At 38.0% G+C, this 5,209-nt stretch overlaps 1 non-coding gene across 1 annotated transcript; it reads left to right on the top strand.

Moving 5' to 3' along the window:
- Positions 1–1,147: 1,147 nt before the first annotated feature.
- LOC115703464 (small nucleolar RNA R71) lies at positions 1,148–1,254 on the top strand. Its single transcript, XR_004009226.1, has one exon. It is a non-coding gene; the product is annotated as a small nucleolar RNA R71 (small nucleolar RNA).
- Positions 1,255–5,209: the final 3,955 nt, after the last annotated feature.

Here is a 5,209-nt window from a genome sequence, read left to right on the forward strand (position 1 = left end):
TTTAGTTTCCACCGAACCCCCTATAGAGCATGGAATATTGAAACTACCCGGATCTTTAAGCTTGGGCGGTAGTTTCTTTTGCAAAATGGCGCTACATTCCTCAGTTAATGCCACTGTTTCATAGTCCTCCAATTTTCTCTTCTTAGACAATATCTCCTTCATGAACTTCACATAACGGGGCATTTGTTCCAAGGCTTCAGCAAAAGGAATGTTGATGTGTAGTCTTTTGAAGACCTCTAGGAATTTGGTGAACTGCTTGTCTAGACTTGACTTTCTGAGCCTCTGAGGATAGGGTATTTTCACATGGTGATCAATGCTAATTGGTGGAGACTGTTGTGGTTGTGTTGGGCTGTCAGTAGCCTTCTCTGATGTTGGTGTTGGGGTTGGCTTTAGTTGAGCTTCATTCTCCTTTTCTCCATCAGCTGATTGTGGCAGTTCAGGACCATCATAATTTTTACCGCTTCTCAGGGTAATTGCTTTGCAATTTTCTTTGGGGTTTACTTCAGTTGTGCTAGGCAAATTCCCTTGAGGACGAGTTGCTACTTGTGTTGCTAGTTGGCCCATCTGTGTCTGCAGGTCTTTGATTGAAGATCTAGTTTCAGTCATGAATTGAAGCAATAAATCTGTTTGCAAACTAGAATTTCCACCAGAGGTTTGTTGCTGATTAAACTGTTGATTCTGATTCTGGTTCTGATTTCGTTGCTGATAGAACCCACTGTTTCTTCGGTTATTACCCTGGTTGAACCCATAATTGTTGTTGTTGTTCTATGAATAGTTTCCAATGGCTTTAGCTTCATCCATTGGCAAAGCATCCACATCTGCTTGACACTATGAAAAGTGATGGCTTCCTCCACATAACTCACACACAACTTGGGCTTGTTTAGCTTGCCCTGCAATTATCTTTGTCAATGCCTCAACCTGAGCTGTCAACTTTGTGATGGCAACCACCTCTAACACACCAGCTACCCTCTTTGATTGGCTTCTTTCAGTTGGCCACTGCTGATTATTTAGAGCCATCTCTTCCAATAGATCATACGCCTCATTAGCACTTTTTCTCATAAAGGCTCCACCAGCTGCTGCATCTATTAGAGTTCTAGTGTTTCCTACCAACCCATTGTAGAAATTGTGGACCAGCATCCACTTCTCTATACCATGATGAGGGCACTTTCTGATTAGATCTTTAAACCTCTCCCAAGCCTCATGGAGAGATTCATTGTCTTGTTGGCAAAAGTTATTGATTTCTCCTCTCAGCTTTGCAGACTTGGCTGGAGGAAAGAACTTTGACAAGAATTTCGTTGCCAGATCATTCCAGGTGGCAATAGAGTTTGGTGGCAAGGAGTTTAGCCAACTCTTGGCTCGTTCTCTGAGAGAGAATGGGAACAGTCTCAGTCGAATGGCATCATCACTAACTCCATTAACTTTAAAAGTTTCACAAAGTTGCATGAAGTTAGAGAGATGCAGGTTAGGATCTTCAGAAGGGAGGCCACCAAACTGAACTGAAGACTACACCATTTGAAGTATGGCAGGTTTGATCTCAAAGTTATTTGCATCCACTGTCGGTGGCCTGATACATGATTGCAATCCCGTCAGAGTAGGGAGAATGTAATCTCTCAAGCTGCGACCATTAGCTTGATCTTCTATGGCGCCACCATTATTACCGTTATTACCTCCATTGTTTGCAGCATTAGGAGCCATGATTTCTGAAGTTTCAGCAGTTGCTGAAACTCCTTCTTGCCTCTTGTTCTTTCGGTTTCTCCTACAAGTTTTCTCGATTTCAGGATCAACTGGTAATATGACAGCTTGTCCTTGACGGCGCATACACTTATGATTCCTGAAATGGATCACGAAAATATTGCAAGAAAAAGGTTAGAAAAATCAGCAAGAGAAAATATACCAAAGTAGAAGTTAGTATAATTTGTGTAATATTAATCTTTAAACAATTCCTCGGCAACGGCGCCAAAAACTTGTTACGAATTTTATGGTTATTACGCAAGTGTATGCAATCAAGTAGTATCTCACGCAAGTGAGGTCGAACCACAGGGAATTGGATTAAGTACTACTGAACTATACTTATGATTCTATTCGGTAAAATAATAAGTTTGCAATTTGAAAGTAAATAACTCAGAAAATTAAAGAGAAAATAAACGAAGATTAATCAAGATGAGAGATTAGGGAGGTGAATCCTGTTAATAAGCTACCAATGTTAATACCTAATTGCTATCCTTATCTCAATGTGAATGACAGATTATAAATTAACCTAACTCTTTTCAGATCTTTTAGGTTCTAAATAATATGTTCTCTAATTAACTTCTTAATTAAATCAACACAAAATCAGCATTAAGCAATAATCTATCGATCCGAGGCTATGTAAATACTTTCGTTTTACATCAAAACCTAGACTATCCAAATTTTAGCATTCTCAATTCTCACTTTTCAGATTTCGAATTGAGATCATTAAACATGTAAAAGGTGATCAAGCTTGCACATGGAATTAAACACAAATAAAGATAGTATTCACACATAAGATGAAGGAATGGCAATTATTTATTACTAGGCATAAACTTAAACAACAATCATCATCCTCCCTTATTGGGAAATTTAGTTCATAATAACTCTAAAAACATCCATGATTAATTCAGAAATAAAAACAAACATAAAGAAGAATTTAAAGGGTAAAAGAAAGAACTAGAAGGTGTTATCGCTCCGGGTCTTCAAGATAGCTTCCTCTCCACTTGCCTCCACTATTAGGTCTGTTTTTGCTTGATTCTGACCTTCAGTGTCGTATTCCTTATATAGGGATAAGTGGTGTGCCTCCAATTGAGAGAAAAATCAAAATTAGGTCAAATCTGCGATTTCCGTACCTAGTCGCGACTAGCATTTAAGCTGGTCGCGACTACAGGCAAACATTGAAAATCGAAGGTTCTGCCAAACCTCGAAGTCGCGACCAGGGTCGCGACCAGGAAAAAGGGTCGAGACCTGGCTCAATGGAAGTCGCGACTACTGTAGCTTCTGGAGACGAATTTTTCCAATTTTTTTCCAGTTTATCCCAGTTTTTCGCCATTTGACTGAATTTGAACTTTAACACTCCGGGAACCTGAAATAATGAAAATCAAGCGTAAAACTGCTCCAAAAGACACCAATAGACGAGATAATGCTAACTTTAAAGACCCGTGACACAGGCTAATTATAACCTAACGCAGCGCATTGATGCGCACAGAGAAAGGTGACCCTCAGGTATTGTCCAACTCTAAGTTGGTTAGCTTTGTGCTAGACATGCCTTGTATCATGTTCTTTATTTGATCCAGAAGTGCTTGGAATAAAGGACCAACCTTAGCTTGTGCTTTCCTGGGCATGTTTTGACCTGCCAACCCCTAGTCGGCCAGGATGGCCGGTGGGTAGACAGGGGGTTGGCCAGCCAACACTTCTATTGGGTTTGTCAAGTTTTGTTGATTCTATCATATTGGTTGAGTGTTCAGGGGTGGAATATACCCATCCTGAGCACTCTTTCTTCGATTCAAGCTAGCCTAAAGATCAACTTTGACATGAGGGCCCATTCTAGCAAACACAGACTCTTTGGCCACCTAGCTAGGACGTGTTGGGCTGTTTTGGGGTGGAACATTGTTATTGTGCGTAGAACTTTGATCTCTCTGGTTAGTGTGTTCACCACTTGGGTGACTAGTGGCACTATCATCATTAGGATTGGGGTAAGACTCCCACTACGAGACTTGCTTTGGCCTTGTATTGGTGGGATGTCCTCAACCCCTTCTTTGCCCCTGAGTAGGCCTTGGAAATTGTCAGCCCTGCCATATAATTTGTCAGGCAAGACCTGGCCATCATTGGGCTAACAGGATGGCCTTGTCTGGGACATATTTTCCCCTTTAGGCCTTGAGGTCTGCCCATGGTCCCTTGGGCGCTAAGTTCCATCTAGGACAAAGGGATCTTTTCCCCAATGGGGATCCCTAACAAGGAAAGGATCTTCAACTTGAGATCTAACTCTCTCGTTGAATGACTTGATCAAATTGTTAACATCCCTATTTCAGGGGTTCATCTTGTTAGGGTTTATGCCCTGAAAAGCCTATAAAGACATTTCTAATTGTTGAATAAAGAGTTAAACACTTGATATATGTGTGAATGTTAAATTGTTAATATTTATTATTGAATAATTTATAATTCTTTATTCATTTATGAGATTGTGGCTTGTAGCTATACAGAGAACTAAGACCACTTAGCTATGAATAAAATAGTCAGCAACATGTTAAAGTTATGGAATCTTTAATCAATAGTTGTTAGTATGGTTCAATGATGCCTGTTTTTTGGTGCAAGTAATCTTGGCTCGGATTACTAATGTATTGAGATATCCAAGTTAAGGTGCTGTAGATAATAGAGATTATATATGACAAGGACCAAGATGAATAAAGTTGTCTTCATTAAGATGTCATTTATCATAAAGACCTAATTTATATCATAACAATGATCAATAGTAGAACGGCCTAAATATTGAGTTATCATGAAATCCTGTTCATGTTATTAGTTTTTTTGATTCACTCATTAAAGTCTCTTAGAAAAGATGATTCTTCCAACTTCTATTTTGAGAATATAATAACATGGATGACTCGGAACATGATGTATAATTATGGAATCTTGACTTTCCTTACTGATCAAATGTTGGTTCCTTTTAAGTATTAATTCTGGAACTGGAATGTTGTGCACAAATTCACATGGGGATCTTAAATTATACTTTCACTAGTGAATTAATGGAACTAAAGGACAAAGAAGTAATTGGAAGGGTAAAATAGTATTTTGACCAAAACTAGTTACGAACCAACACATGGAGGGCTAATCATTAGAATTGATTATATCAATAGACACTGCAGTTAAACTCAGTAAATATAATTCTACAATTACTAATATAATTAATAAATAAAGGATTAATAAACTAGTTACAAACTAACACATGTGAAATTCTATATTTTTAGTGGAGTAATAATAGAATTAATAAACAAAGGATTATTTGGTTGATGACACTCAATAAATAATCTAGTTTATTAAAGCTTAGAATTATAGATCCATGTTCCCCGAATCACCATCTTGAAACATTGTCAAGGGTAGGGATAAAGAGTAGTATAAAGATATTCGAAGAAAATCTATTTTGAATTGGTAAAATAGTAATTATTTATTTTTGTAATAAATAAATAATTTTTTCAAATTA

This window comes from Cannabis sativa, chromosome X (assembly GCF_029168945.1).
Source record: "Cannabis sativa cultivar Pink pepper isolate KNU-18-1 chromosome X, ASM2916894v1, whole genome shotgun sequence".
NCBI classification, from domain to species: Eukaryota; Viridiplantae; Streptophyta; class Magnoliopsida; order Rosales; family Cannabaceae; genus Cannabis; species Cannabis sativa.